The 15,886-nt window shown below is 46.1% G+C and overlaps 7 non-coding genes across 7 annotated transcripts; all 7 read right to left on the bottom strand.

The window, feature by feature from the left end:
• Positions 1-316: 316 nt before the first annotated feature.
• LOC130307135 (U2 spliceosomal RNA) lies at positions 317-507 on the bottom strand. The gene has a single exon (XR_008856347.1). It is a non-coding gene; the product is annotated as a U2 spliceosomal RNA (small nuclear RNA).
• A 2,081-nt stretch (positions 508-2,588) lies between these two features.
• On the bottom strand, positions 2,589-2,779 carry LOC130307195 (U2 spliceosomal RNA). The gene has a single exon (XR_008856405.1). It is a non-coding gene; the product is annotated as a U2 spliceosomal RNA (small nuclear RNA).
• Positions 2,780-4,866: 2,087 nt separating this feature from the next.
• On the bottom strand, positions 4,867-5,057 carry LOC130307134 (U2 spliceosomal RNA). The gene has a single exon (XR_008856346.1). It is a non-coding gene; the product is annotated as a U2 spliceosomal RNA (small nuclear RNA).
• Positions 5,058-7,142: 2,085 nt separating this feature from the next.
• Positions 7,143-7,333, bottom strand: LOC130307133 (U2 spliceosomal RNA). Its single transcript, XR_008856345.1, has one exon. It is a non-coding gene; the product is annotated as a U2 spliceosomal RNA (small nuclear RNA).
• Positions 7,334-9,417: 2,084 nt separating this feature from the next.
• Positions 9,418-9,608, bottom strand: LOC130307131 (U2 spliceosomal RNA). The gene has a single exon (XR_008856343.1). It is a non-coding gene; the product is annotated as a U2 spliceosomal RNA (small nuclear RNA).
• Positions 9,609-11,679: 2,071 nt separating this feature from the next.
• On the bottom strand, positions 11,680-11,870 carry LOC130307130 (U2 spliceosomal RNA). The gene has a single exon (XR_008856342.1). It is a non-coding gene; the product is annotated as a U2 spliceosomal RNA (small nuclear RNA).
• A 2,079-nt stretch (positions 11,871-13,949) lies between these two features.
• Positions 13,950-14,140, bottom strand: LOC130307228 (U2 spliceosomal RNA). Its single transcript, XR_008856438.1, has one exon. It is a non-coding gene; the product is annotated as a U2 spliceosomal RNA (small nuclear RNA).
• Positions 14,141-15,886: the final 1,746 nt, after the last annotated feature.

Raw genomic sequence — 15,886 nt, 5'->3', positions numbered from 1 at the left:
TTGTCAATTAGGAACATTCAGCACCCACCCGCTATCAAGGCAGCTGCCTATCATGTCATGCCCTACCTGCACAGGTGTGCTGGCTACTCAAATGATCCAATTAAGGAGGCCATTTAGTCAGCAGCAGCAGAAGTCCTGTGCCTGGACGCTCCAACAGGGGCCAGACACAAGCAGAAGCAGAAGCAGCAGAAGCAGCAGCAGCACCACCTTTTGTTTTTTGGCTGCAGCAGCAGCAAGGCCCACAGGGCTGGCTAGCTGGCTAGCCAGCAAGCAGGTAGCAATGAAAGTAGGAATCTTTCTTTTTAACCCTGTAAGGGGGTGGTGCACTGTACCCGAAGATACTGCCATATCGGGTCAATGCATAGGGCGACGGAAGCAAGCTTCGAAATCGGCCCCCGTTCTCAAAAATCCATTTAATATATGGTCCCCAGATAGGGGACGTATCAGATATTAAACTGATAAGAACAGATACTACACTTGATCTTAGCCAAAAGGCCGAGAAGCGATAACCGTGAAAGGGGCGGGCCCAACAAGGTCCCCTTCATGGGCACTATCACTGCTTGCTGTCAGGGAGGCTGCCAGACAATTTTCCATGCACACTCTGGGCTGGGGGGCAGTCAACCACCAGTACACACAGCAGAACCTAAACCCATACCATTATTGCTAAGCAGCAAGACAGGGGCCCATTGCACTCCCACGGGGCCTTTTTAAATGCAATCCATAACCCGGATTTGCCAGGAACCCTTCTTACTCCTCCTACTTGCATGTGACACTGGGCTTAGGATCTGCATAGGAAACACACACACAAGCACACACCTACCTTTGTTGCCTGCAGATGCCTCCTTGGCTGTCCCCAAACGGTATCAAACCAACACCCACGGGAAGCTGTAAGCATAGAGGACATGCCTGCACCCCATTGGACTTACCTGTGTGGGTTAAATCCGGGTTATTTGACAACCTATGGCGGTGATGGTTCTGCTCAGGCAGAGCAGTGCTGATGCTCCTCATAAAGCTGTCGCTGCTGTGAAGGTTCTAGGTGACATCACAAATCCCTATGGTTACATACACAACAAAGCTGGGTTGTTGTTGTTTACACTCTGCAAGGCCTGTGGAAGTGAGTGACATCATAGCACTGTAGTTCTGAGGGTTCAAGATGGATGCAACAATCTCCTGTTGCTTCTATGAAGGCCGTAATAGACGACATCACCAAACAGCTCCATAGTCACATACACAGCAAAGGAGAGATGTTGTTTACACCTAGTGATGTCAGTGGTATTGAGTGACATCACAGCACAGTGCTAAGGCTCCTGGGCCTGGACACAGCAGCGGCTGCAATATCTCAACGGAGAATACGTTTATATCTATGTGTGTGTGTGCGCATATATATATATATATATATATATATATATATATATATATATTTCTCCGCCGAAATCACTTTTAAACCCATTTCCACCTTTTTTTCCCTTCTCTTCCTCTTACTTTTTTTTCACGTTTTTTTACGTTTTTCTCCTTTTCGCCTCTTTTCTGGGCGTATTATTCTTCTTTTTCTTCTTTTTTTTCGTCTAATGCATACCCCATCAGTGCAGCAATGCTTATTCAATACCGCCAGCAGATGGAGACACTGGGGGATAATTTTCTAAGGATTTATACTGATTTTTCCTGTCTGAATTTGTCGCACAGAAAGTTGCAGGCCAAATATGTGTGACATTTCTGCGACTTTAGCTTCTAGAGCATTTTTACAACATTATACATAGGTGCTGAATACATAAAAAGCGACTGTTCAGCGACAGACAAGTCGCATCGGCTGAAAGTAGGCCAGAATGTCAGTCCATGTTGGAGCAGGTTTAGATACAGTCTAAAGCATAGATCTCAAAGTCTGTGCACAGAATTTAGCAAGGGCCTCGCACCTTCTGATGCATCAGGTAGGTGCACAATAGCATAGCCTAACCCTCTGTACTTTGGTCTATATTGATGCGGGACATAGACAGCCAGCTGATGACCAATCCATTAGTGCAATGGATGGCTGGAAGCATTTGTCTTTGCCTTTGCAATACCACAGAAGCAATGCATGGTCAATGTACAGCAATGACACACCTGTGTGAACAGCCAGGAGACCCCCCCCCCCATGTTATGTTACATAGTTACATAGTTAGTACGGTCGAAAAAAGACATATGTCCATCAAGTTCAACCAGGGAATTAAGGGGTAGGGGTGTGGCGCGATATTGGGGAAGGGATGAGATTTTATATTTCTTCATAAGCATTAATCTTATTTTGTCAATTAGGAACATTCAGCACCCACCCGCTATCAAGGCAGCTGCCTATCATGTCATGCCCTACCTGCACAGGTGTGCTGGCTACTCAAATGATCCAATTAAGGAGGCCATTTAGTCAGCAGCAGCAGAAGTCCTGTGCCTGGACGCTCCAACAGGGGCCAGACACAAGCAGAAGCAGAAGCAGCAGAAGCAGCAGCACCACCTTTTGTTTTTTGGCTGCAGCAGCAGCAAGGCCCACAGGGCTGGCTAGCTGGCTAGCCAGCAAGCAGGTAGCAATGAAAGTAGGAATCTTTCTTTTTAACCCTGTAAGGGGGTGGTGCACTGTACCCGAAGATACTGCCATATCGGGTCAATGCATAGGGCGACGGAAGCAAGCTTCGAAATCGCCCCCCGTTCTCAAAAATCCATTTAATATATGGTCCCCAGATAGGGGACGTATCAGATATTAAACTGATAAGAACAGATACTACACTTGATCTTAGCCAAAAGGCCGAGAAGCGATAACCGTGAAAGGGGCGGGCCCAACAAGGTCCCCTTCATGGGCACTATCACTGCTTGCTGTCAGGGAGGCTGCCAGACAATTTTCCATGCACACTCTGGGCTGGGGGGCAGTCAACCACCAGTACACACAGCAGAACCTAAACCCATACCATTATTGCTAAGCAGCAAGACAGGGGCCCATTGCACTCCCACGGGGCCTTTTTAAATGCAATCCATAACCCGGATTTGCCAGGAACCCTTCTTACTCCTCCTACTTGCATGTGACACTGGGCTTAGGATCTGCATAGGAAACACACACACAAGCACACACCTACCTTTGTTGCCTGCAGATGCCTCCTTGGCTGTCCCCAAACGGTATCAAACCAACACCCACGGGAAGCTGTAAGCATAGAGGACATGCCTGCACCCCATTGGACTTACCTGTGTGGGTTAAATCCGGGTTATTTGACAACCTATGGCGGTGATGGTTCTGCTCAGGCAGAGCAGTGCTGATGCTCCTCATAAAGCTGTCGCTGCTGTGAAGGTTCTAGGTGACATCACAAATCCCTATGGTTACATACACAACAAAGCTGGGTTGTTGTTGTTTACACTCTGCAAGGCCTGTGGAAGTGAGTGACATCATAGCACTGTAGTTCTGAGGGTTCAAGATGGATGCAACAATCTCCTGTTGCTTCTATGAAGGCCGTAATAGACGACATCACCAAACAGCTCCATAGTCACATACACAGCAAAGGAGAGATGTTGTTTACACCTAGTGATGTCAGTGGTATTGAGTGACATCACAGCACAGTGCTAAGGCTCCTGGGCCTGGACACAGCAGCGGCTGCAATATCTCAACGGAGAATACGTTTATATCTATGTGTGTGTGTGCGCATATATATATATATATATATATATATATATATATATATATATATATTTCTCCGCCGAAATCACTTTTAAACCCATTTCCACCTTTTTTTCCCTTCTCTTCCTCTTACTTTTTTTTCACGTTTTTTTACGTTTTTCTCCTTTTCGCCTCTTTTCTGGGCGTATTATTCTTCTTTTTCTTCTTTTTTTTCGTCTAATGCATACCCCATCAGTGCAGCAATGCTTATTCAATACCGCCAGCAGATGGAGACACTGGGGGATAATTTTCTAAGGATTTATACTGATTTTTCCTGTCTGAATTTGTCGCACAGAAAGTTGCAGGCCAAATATGTGTGACATTTCTGCGACTTTAGCTTCTAGAGCATTTTTACAACATTATACATAGGTGCTGAATACATAAAAAGCGACTGTTCAGCGACAGACAAGTCGCATCGGCTGAAAGTAGGCCAGAATGTCAGTCCATGTTGGAGCAGGTTTAGATACAGTCTAAAGCATAGATCTCAAAGTCTGTGCACAGAATTTAGCAAGGGCCTCGCACCTTCTGATGCATCAGGTAGGTGCACAATAGCATAGCCTAACCCTCTGTACTTTGGTCTATATTGATGCGGGACATAGACAGCCAGCTGATGACCAATCCATTAGTGCAATGGATGGCTGGAAGCATTTGTCTTTGCCTTTGCAATACCACAGAAGCAATGCATGGTCAATGTACAGCAATGACACACCTGTGTGAACAGCCAGGAGACCCCCCCCCCATGTTATGTTACATAGTTACATAGTTAGTACGGTCGAAAAAAGACATATGTCCATCAAGTTCAACCAGGGAATTAAGGGGTAGGGGTGTGGCGCGATATTGGGGAAGGGATGAGATTTTATATTTCTTCATAAGCATTAATCTTATTTTGTCAATTAGGAACATTCAGCACCCACCCGCTATCAAGGCAGCTGCCTATCATGTCATGCCCTACCTGCACAGGTGTGCTGGCTACTCAAATGATCCAATTAAGGAGGCCATTTAGTCAGCAGCAGCAGAAGTCCTGTGCCTGGACGCTCCAACAGGGGCCAGACACAAGCAGAAGCAGAAGCAGCAGAAGCAGCAGCAGCACCACCTTTTGTTTTTTGGCTGCAGCAGCAGCAAGGCCCACAGGGCTGGCTAGCTGGCTAGCCAGCAAGCAGGTAGCAATGAAAGTAGGAATCTTTCTTTTTAACCCTGTAAGGGGGTGGTGCACTGTACCCGAAGATACTGCCATATCGGGTCAATGCATAGGGCGACGGAAGCAAGCTTCGAAATCGGCCCCCGTTCTCAAAAATCCATTTAATATATGGTCCCCAGATAGGGGACGTATCAGATATTAAACTGATAAGAACAGATACTACACTTGATCTTAGCCAAAAGGCCGAGAAGCGATAACCGTGAAAGGGGCGGGCCCAACAAGGTCCCCTTCATGGGCACTATCACTGCTTGCTGTCAGGGAGGCTGCCAGACAATTTTCCATGCACACTCTGGGCTGGGGGGCAGTCAACCACCAGTACACACAGCAGAACCTAAACCCATACCATTATTGCTAAGCAGCAAGACAGGGGCCCATTGCACTCCCACGGGGCCTTTTTAAATGCAATCCATAACCCGGATTTGCCAGGAACCCTTCTTACTCCTCCTACTTGCATGTGACACTGGGCTTAGGATCTGCATAGGAAACACACACACAAGCACACACCTACCTTTGTTGCCTGCAGATGCCTCCTTGGCTGTCCCCAAACGGTATCAAACCAACACCCACGGGAAGCTGTAAGCATAGAGGACATGCCTGCACCCCATTGGACTTACCTGTGTGGGTTAAATCCGGGTTATTTGACAACCTATGGCGGTGATGGTTCTGCTCAGGCAGAGCAGTGCTGATGCTCCTCATAAAGCTGTCGCTGCTGTGAAGGTTCTAGGTGACATCACAAATCCCTATGGTTACATACACAACAAAGCTGGGTTGTTGTTGTTTACACTCTGCAAGGCCTGTGGAAGTGAGTGACATCATAGCACTGTAGTTCTGAGGGTTCTAGATGGATGCAACAATCTCCTGTTGCTTCTATGAAGGCCATAATAGACGACATCACCAAACAGCTCCATAGTCACATACACAGCAAAGGAGAGATGTTGTTTACACCTAGTGATGTCAGTGGTATTGAGTGACATCACAGCACAGTGCTAAGGCTCCTGGGCCTGGACACAGCAGCGGCTGCAATATCTCAACGGAGAATACGTTTATATCTATGTGTGTGTGTGCGCATATATATATATATATATATATATATATATATATATATATATTTCTCCGCCGAAATCACTTTTAAACCCATTTCCACCTTTTTTTCCCTTCTCTTCCTCTTACTTTTTTTTCACGTTTTTTTACGTTTTTCTCCTTTTCGCCTCTTTTCTGGGCGTATTATTCTTCTTTTTCTTCTTTTTTTTCGTCTAATGCATACCCCATCAGTGCAGCAATGCTTATTCAATACCGCCAGCAGATGGAGACACTGGGGGATAATTTTCTAAGGATTTATACTGATTTTTCCTGTCTGAATTTGTCGCACAGAAAGTTGCAGGCCAAATATGTGTGACATTTCTGCGACTTTAGCTTCTAGAGCATTTTTACAACATTATACATAGGTGCTGAATACATAAAAAGCGACTGTTCAGCGACAGACAAGTCGCATCGGCTGAAAGTAGGCCAGAATGTCAGTCCATGTTGGAGCAGGTTTAGATACAGTCTAAAGCATAGATCTCAAAGTCTGTGCACAGAATTTAGCAAGGGCCTCGCACCTTCTGATGCATCAGGTAGGTGCACAATAGCATAGCCTAACCCTCTGTACTTTGGTCTATATTGATGCGGGACATAGACAGCCAGCTGATGACCAATCCATTAGTGCAATGGATGGCTGGAAGCATTTGTCTTTGCCTTTGCAATACCACAGAAGCAATGCATGGTCAATGTACAGCAATGACACACCTGTGTGAACAGCCAGGAGACCCCCCCCCCCCATGTTATGTTACATAGTTACATAGTTAGTACGGTCGAAAAAAGACATATGTCCATCAAGTTCAACCAGGGAATTAAGGGGTAGGGGTGTGGCGCGATATTGGGGAAGGGATGAGATTTTATATTTCTTCATAAGCATTAATCTTATTTTGTCAATTAGGAACATTCAGCACCCACCCGCTATCAAGGCAGCTGCCTATCATGTCATGCCCTACCTGCACAGGTGTGCTGGCTACTCAAATGATCCAATTAAGGAGGCCATTTAGTCAGCAGCAGCAGAAGTCCTGTGCCTGGACGCTCCAACAGGGGCCAGACACAAGCAGAAGCAGAAGCAGCAGAAGCAGCAGCAGCACCACCTTTTGTTTTTTGGCTGCAGCAGCAGCAAGGCCCACAGGGCTGGCTAGCTGGCTAGCCAGCAAGCAGGTAGCAATGAAAGTAGGAATCTTTCTTTTTAACCCTGTAAGGGGGTGGTGCACTGTACCCGAAGATACTGCCATATCGGGTCAATGCATAGGGCGACGGAAGCAAGCTTCGAAATCGGCCCCCGTTCTCAAAAATCCATTTAATATATGGTCCCCAGATAGGGGACGTATCAGATATTAAACTGATAAGAACAGATACTACACTTGATCTTAGCCAAAAGGCCGAGAAGCGATAACCGTGAAAGGGGCGGGCCCAACAAGGTCCCCTTCATGGGCACTATCACTGCTTGCTGTCAGGGAGGCTGCCAGACAATTTTCCATGCACACTCTGGGCTGGGGGGCAGTCAACCACCAGTACACACAGCAGAACCTAAACCCATACCATTATTGCTAAGCAGCAAGACAGGGGCCCATTGCACTCCCATGGGGCCTTTTTAAATGCAATCCATAACCCGGATTTGCCAGGAACCCTTCTTACTCCTCCTACTTGCATGTGACACTGGGCTTAGGATCTGCATAGGAAACACACACACAAGCACACACCTACCTATGTTGCCTGCAGATGCCTCCTTGGCTGTCCCCAAACGGTATCAAACCAACACCCACGGGAAGCTGTAAGCATAGAGGACATGCCTGCACCCCATTGGACTTACCTGTGTGGGTTAAATCCGGGTTATTTGACAACCTATGGCGGTGATGGTTCTGCTCAGGCAGAGCAGTGCTGATGCTCCTCATAAAGCTGTCGCTGCTGTGAAGGTTCTAGGTGACATCACAAATCCCTATGGTTACATACACAACAAAGCTGGGTTGTTGTTGTTTACACTCTGCAAGGCCTGTGGAAGTGAGTGACATCATAGCACTGTAGTTCTGAGGGTTCAAGATGGATGCAACAATCTCCTGTTGCTTCTATGAAGGCCGTAATAGACGACATCACCAAACAGCTCCATAGTCACATACACAGCAAAGGAGAGATGTTGTTTACACCTAGTGATGTCAGTGGTATTGAGTGACATCACAGCACAGTGCTAAGGCTCCTGGGCCTGGACACAGCAGCGGCTGCAATATCTCAACGGAGAATACGTTTATATCTATGTGTGTGTGTGCGCATATATATATATATATATATATATATATATATATATATATATTTCTCCGCCGAAATCACTTTTAAACCCATTTCCACCTTTTTTTCCCTTCTCTTCCTCTTACTTTTTTTTCACGTTTTTTTACGTTTTTCTCCTTTTCGCCTCTTTTCTGGGCGTATTATTCTTCTTTTTCTTCTTTTTTTTCGTCTAATGCATACCCCATCAGTGCAGCAATGCTTATTCAATACCGCCAGCAGATGGAGACACTGGGGGATAATTTTCTAAGGATTTATACTGATTTTTCCTGTCTGAATTTGTCGCACAGAAAGTTGCAGGCCAAATATGTGTGACATTTCTGCGACTTTAGCTTCTAGAGCATTTTTACAACATTATACATAGGTGCTGAATACATAAAAAGCGACTGTTCAGCGACAGACAAGTCGCATCGGCTGAAAGTAGGCCAGAATGTCAGTCCATGTTGGAGCAGGTTTAGATACAGTCTAAAGCATAGATCTCAAAGTCTGTGCACAGAATTTAGCAAGGGCCTCGCACCTTCTGATGCATCAGGTAGGTGCACAATAGCATAGCCTAACCCTCTGTACTTTGGTCTATATTGATGCGGGACATAGACAGCCAGCTGATGACCAATCCATTAGTGCAATGGATGGCTGGAAGCATTTGTCTTTGCCTTTGCAATACCACAGAAGCAATGCATGGTCAATGTACAGCAATGACACACCTGTGTGAACAGCCAGAAGACCCCCCCCCCCATGTTATGTTACATAGTTACATAGTTAGTACGGTCGAAAAAAGACATATGTCCATCAAGTTCAACCAGGGAATTAAGGGGTAGGGGTGTGGCGCGATATTGGGGAAGGGATGAGATTTTATATTTCTTCATAAGCATTAATCTTATTTTGTCAATTAGGAACATTCAGCACCCACCCGCTATCAAGGCAGCTGCCTATCATGTCATGCCCTACCTGCACAGGTGTGCTGGCTACTCAAATGATCCAATTAAGGAGGCCATTTAGTCAGCAGCAGCAGAAGTCCTGTGCCTGGACGCTCCAACAGGGGCCAGACACAAGCAGAAGCAGAAGCAGCAGAAGCAGCAGTAGCACCACCTTTTGTTTTTTGGCTGCAGCAGCAGCAAGGCCCACAGGGCTGGCTAGCTGGCTAGCCAGCAAGCAGGTAGCAATGAAAGTAGGAATCTTTCTTTTTAACCCTGTAAGGGGGTGGTGCACTGTACCCGAAGATACTGCCATATCGGGTCAATGCATAGGGCGACGGAAGCAAGCTTCGAAATCGGCCCCCGTTCTCAAAAATCCATTTAATATATGGTCCCCAGATAGGGGACGTATCAGATATTAAACTGATAAGAACAGATACTACACTTGATCTTAGCCAAAAGGCCGAGAAGCGATAACCGTGAAAGGGGCGGGCCCAACAAGGTCCCCTTCATGGGCACTATCACTGCTTGCTGTCAGGGAGGCTGCCAGACAATTTTCCATGCACACTCTGGGCTGGGGGGCAGTCAACCACCAGTACACACAGCAGAACCTAAACCCATACCATTATTGCTAAGCAGCAAGACAGGGGCCCATTGCACTCCCACGGGGCCTTTTTAAATGCAATCCATAACCCGGATTTGCCAGGAACCCTTCTTACTCCTCCTACTTGCATGTGACACTGGGCTTAGGATCTGCATAGGAAACACACACACAAGCACACACCTACCTTTGTTGCCTGCAGATGCCTCCTTGGCTGTCCCCAAACGGTATCAAACCAACACCCACGGGAAGCTGTAAGCATAGAGGACATGCCTGCACCCCATTGGACTTACCTGTGTGGGTTAAATCCGGGTTATTTGACAACCTATGGCGGTGATGGTTCTGCTCAGGCAGAGCAGTGCTGATGCTCCTCATAAAGCTGTCGCTGCTGTGAAGGTTCTAGGTGACATCACAAATCCCTATGGTTACATACACAACAAAGCTGGGTTGTTGTTGTTTACACTCTGCAAGGCCTGTGGAAGTGAGTGACATCATAGCACTGTAGTTCTGAGGGTTCAAGATGGATGCAACAATCTCCTGTTGCTTCTATGAAGGCCGTAATAGACGACATCACCAAACAGCTCCATAGTCACATACACAGCAAAGGAGAGATGTTGTTTACACCTAGTGATGTCAGTGGTATTGAGTGACATCACAGCACAGTGCTAAGGCTCCTGGGCCTGGACACAGCAGCGGCTGCAATATCTCAACGGAGAATACGTTTATATCTATGTGTGTGTGTGCGCATATATATATATATATATATATATATATATTTCTCCGCCGAAATCACTTTTAAACCCATTTCCACCTTTTTTTCCCTTCTCTTCCTCTTACTTTTTTTTCACGTTTTTTTACGTTTTTCTCCTTTTCGCCTCTTTTCTGGGCGTATTATTCTTCTTTTTCTTCTTTTTTTTCGTCTAATGCATACCCCATCAGTGCAGCAATGCTTATTCAATACCGCCAGCAGATGGAGACACTGGGGGATAATTTTCTAAGGATTTATACTGATTTTTCCTGTCTGAATTTGTCGCACAGAAAGTTGCAGGCCAAATATGTGTGACATTTCTGCGACTTTAGCTTCTAGAGCATTTTTACAACATTATACATAGGTGCTAAATACATAAAAAGCGACTGTTCAGCGACAGACAAGTCGCATCGGCTGAAAGTAGGCCAGAATGTCAGTCCATGTTGGAGCAGGTTTAGATACAGTCTAAAGCATAGATCTCAAAGTCTGTGCACAGAATTTAGCAAGGGCCTCGCACCTTCTGATGCATCAGGTAGGTGCACAATAGCATAGCCTAACCCTCTGTACTTTGGTCTATATTGATGCGGGACATAGACAGCCAGCTGATGACCAATCCATTAGTGCAATGGATGGCTGGAAGCATTTGTCTTTGCCTTTGCAATACCACAGAAGCAATGCATGGTCAATGTACAGCAATGACACACCTGTGTGAACAGCCAGGAGACCCCCCCCCCATGTTATGTTACATAGTTACATAGTTAGTACGGTCGAAAAAAGACATATGTCCATCAAGTTCAACCAGGGAATTAAGGGGTAGGGGTGTGGCGCGATATTGGGGAAGGGATGAGATTTTATATTTCTTCATAAGCATTAATCTTATTTTGTCAATTAGGAACATTCAGCACCCACCCGCTATCAAGGCAGCTGCCTATCATGTCATGCCCTACCTGCACAGGTGTGCTGGCTACTCAAATGATCCAATTAAGGAGGCCATTTAGTCAGCAGCAGCAGAAGTCCTGTGCCTGGACGCTCCAACAGGGGCCAGACACAAGCAGAAGCAGAAGCAGCAGAAGCAGCAGCAGCACCACCTTTTGTTTTTTGGCTGCAGCAGCAGCAAGGCCCACAGGGCTGGCTAGCTGGCTAGCCAGCAAGCAGGTAGCAATGAAAGTAGGAATCTTTCTTTTTAACCCTGTAAGGGGGTGGTGCACTGTACCCGAAGATACTGCCATATCGGGTCAATGCATAGGGCGACGGAAGCAAGCTTCGAAATCGGCCCCCGTTCTCAAAAATCCATTTAATATATGGTCCCCAGATAGGGGACGTATCAGATATTAAACTGATAAGAACAGATACTACACTTGATCTTAGCCAAAAGGCCGAGAAGCGATAACCGTGAAAGGGGCGGGCCCAACAAGGTCCCCTTCATGGGCACTATCACTGCTTGCTGTCAGGGAGGCTGCCAGACAATTTTCCATGCACACTCTGGGCTGGGGGGCAGTCAACCACCAGTACACACAGCAGAACCTAAACCCATACCATTATTGCTAAGCAGCAAGACAGGGGCCCATTGCACTCCCACGGGGCCTTTTTAAATGCAATCCATAACCCGGATTTGCCAGGAACCCTTCTTACTCCTCCTACTTGCATGTGACACTGGGCTTAGGATCTGCATAGGAAACACACACACAAGCACACACCTACCTTTGTTGCCTGCAGATGCCTCCTTGGCTGTCCCCAAACGGTATCAAACCAACACCCACGGGAAGCTGTAAGCATAGAGGACATGCCTGCACCCCATTGGACTTACCTGTGTGGGTTAAATCCGGGTTATTTGACAACCTATGGCGGTGATGGTTCTGCTCAGGCAGAGCAGTGCTGATGCTCCTCATAAAGCTGTCGCTGCTGTGAAGGTTCTAGGTGACATCACAAATCCCTATGGTTACATACACAACAAAGCTGGGTTGTTGTTGTTTACACTCTGCAAGGCCTGTGGAAGTGAGTGACATCATAGCACTGTAGTTCTGAGGGTTCAAGATGGATGCAACAATCTCCTGTTGCTTCTATGAAGGCCGTAATAGACGACATCACCAAACAGCTCCATAGTCACATACACAGCAAAGGAGAGATGTTGTTTACACCTAGTGATGTCAGTGGTATTGAGTGACATCACAGCACAGTGCTAAGGCTCCTGGGCCTGGACACAGCAGCGGCTGCAATATCTCAACGGAGAATACGTTTATATCTATGTGTGTGTGTGCGCATATATATATATATATATATATATATATATATATATATTTCTCCGCCGAAATCACTTTTAAACCCATTTCCACCTTTTTTTCCCTTCTCTTCCTCTTACTTTTTTTTCACGTTTTTTTACGTTTTTCTCCTTTTCGCCTCTTTTCTGGGCGTATTATTCTTCTTTTTCTTCTTTTTTTTCGTCTAATGCATACCCCATCAGTGCAGCAATGCTTATTCAATACCGCCAGCAGATGGAGACACTGGGGGATAATTTTCTAAGGATTTATACTGATTTTTCCTGTCTGAATTTGTCGCACAGAAAGTTGCAGGCCAAATATGTGTGACATTTCTGCGACTTTAGCTTCTAGAGCATTTTTACAACATTATACATAGGTGCTGAATACATAAAAAGCGACTGTTCAGCGACAGACAAGTCGCATCGGCTGAAAGTAGGCCAGAATGTCAGTCCATGTTGGAGCAGGTTTAGATACAGTCTAAAGCATAGATCTCAAAGTCTGTGCACAGAATTTAGCAAGGGCCTCGCACCTTCTGATGCATCAGGTAGGTGCACAATAGCATAGCCTAACCCTCTGTACTTTGGTCTATATTGATGCGGGACATAGACAGCCAGCTGATGACCAATCCATTAGTGCAATGGATGGCTGGAAGCATTTGTCTTTGCCTTTGCAATACCACAGAAGCAATGCATGGTCAATGTACAGCAATGACACACCTGTGTGAACAGCCAGGAGACCCCCCCCCCATGTTATGTTACATAGTTACATAGTTAGTACGGTCGAAAAAAGACATATGTCCATCAAGTTCAACCAGGGAATTAAGGGGTAGGGGTGTGGCGCGATATTGGGGAAGGGATGAGATTTTATATTTCTTCATAAGCATTAATCTTATTTTGTCAATTAGGAACATTCAGCACCCACCCGCTATCAAGGCAGCTGCCTATCATGTCATGCCCTACCTGCACAGGTGTGCTGGCTACTCAAATGATCCAATTAAGGAGGCCATTTAGTCAGCAGCAGCAGAAGTCCTGTGCCTGGACGCTCCAACAGGGGCCAGACACAAGCAGAAGCAGAAGCAGCAGAAGCAGCAGCAGCACCACCTTTTGTTTTTTGGCTGCAGCAGCAGCAAGGCCCACAGGGCTGGCTAGCTGGCTAGCCAGCAAGCAGGTAGCAATGAAAGTAGGAATCTTTCTTTTTAACCCTGTAAGGGGGTGGTGCACTGTACCCGAAGATACTGCCATATCGGGTCAATGCATAGGGCGACGGAAGCAAGCTTCGAAATCGGCCCCCGTTCTCAAAAATCCATTTAATATATGGTCCCCAGATAGGGGACGTATCAGATATTAAACTGATAAGAACAAATACTACACTTGATCTTAGCCAAAAGGCCGAGAAGCGATAACCGTGAAAGGGGCGGGCCCAACAAGGTCCCCTTCATGGGCACTATCACTGCTTGCTGTCAGGGAGGCTGCCAGACAATTTTCCATGCACACTCTGGGCTGGGGGGCAGTCAACCACCAGTACACACAGCAGAACCTAAACCCATACCATTATTGCTAAGCAGCAAGACAGGGGCCCATTGCACTCCCACGGGGCCTTTTTAAATGCAATCCATAACCCGGATTTGCCAGGAACCCTTCTTACTCCTCCTACTTGCATGTGACACTGGGCTTAGGATCTGCATAGGAAACACACACACAAGCACACACCTACCTTTGTTGCCTGCAGATGCCTCCTTGGCTGTCCCCAAACGGTATCAAACCAACACCCACGGGAAGCTGTAAGCATAGAGGACATGCCTGCACCCCATTGGACTTACCTGTGTGGGTTAAATCCGGGTTATTTGACAACCTATGGCGGTGATGGTTCTGCTCAGGCAGAGCAGTGCTGATGCTCCTCATAAAGCTGTCGCTGCTGTGAAGGTTCTAGGTGACATCACAAATCCCTATGGTTACATACACAACAAAGCTGGGTTGTTGTTGTTTACACTCTGCAAGGCCTGTGGAAGTGAGTGACATCATAGCACTGTAGTTCTGAGGGTTCAAGATGGATGCAACAATCTCCTGTTGCTTCTATGAAGGCCGTAATAGACGACATCACCAAACAGCTCCATAGTCACATACACAGCAAAGGAGAGATGTTGTTTACACCTAGTGATGTCAGTGGTATTGAGTGACATCACAGCACAGTGCTAAGGCTCCTGGGCCTGGACACAGCAGCGGCTGCAATATCTCAACGGAGAATACGTTTATATCTATGTGTGTGTGTGCGCATATATATATATATATATATATATATATATATATATATATATTTCTCCGCCGAAATCACTTTTAAACCCATTTCCACCTTTTTTTCCCTTCTCTTCCTCTTACTTTTTTTTCACGTTTTTTTACGTTTTTCTCCTTTTCGCCTCTTTTCTGGGCGTATTATTCTTCTTTTTCTTCTTTTTTTTCGTCTAATGCATACCCCATCAGTGCAGCAATGCTTATTCAATACCGCCAGCAGATGGAGACACTGGGGGATAATTTTCTAAGGATTTATACTGATTTTTCCTGTCTGAATTTGTCGCACAGAAAGTTGCAGGCCAAATATGTGTGACATTTCTGCGACTTTAGCTTCTAGAGCATTTTTACAACATTATACATAGGTGCTGAATACATAAAAAGCGACTGTTCAGCGACAGACAAGTCGCATCGGCTGAAAGTAGGCCAGAATGTCAGTCCATGTTGGAGCAGGTTTAGATACAGTCTAAAGCATAGATCTCAAAGTCTGTGCACAGAATTTAGCAAGGGCCTCGCACCTTCTGATGCATCAGGTAGGTGCACAATAGCATAGCCTAACCCTCTGTACTTTGGTCTATATTGATGCGGGACATAGACAGCCAGCTGATGACCAATCCATTAGTGCAATGGATGGCTGGAAGCATTTGTCTTTGCCTTTGCAATACCACAGAAGCAATGCATGGTCAATGTACAGCAATGACACACCTGTGTGAACAGCCAGGAGACCCCCCCCCCCATGTTATGTTACATAGTTACATAGTTAGTACGGTCGAAAAAAGACATATGTCCATCAAGTTCAACCAGGGAATTAAGGGGTAGGGGTGTGGCGCGATATTGGGGAAGGGATGAGATTTTATATTT

The sequence above is a fragment of the Hyla sarda genome, unplaced genomic scaffold (genome assembly GCF_029499605.1).
Source record: "Hyla sarda isolate aHylSar1 unplaced genomic scaffold, aHylSar1.hap1 scaffold_142, whole genome shotgun sequence".
Lineage (NCBI taxonomy): Eukaryota > Metazoa > Chordata > Amphibia > Anura > Hylidae > Hyla > Hyla sarda.
This window is presented reverse-complemented; position numbering and strand designations above follow the sequence as displayed.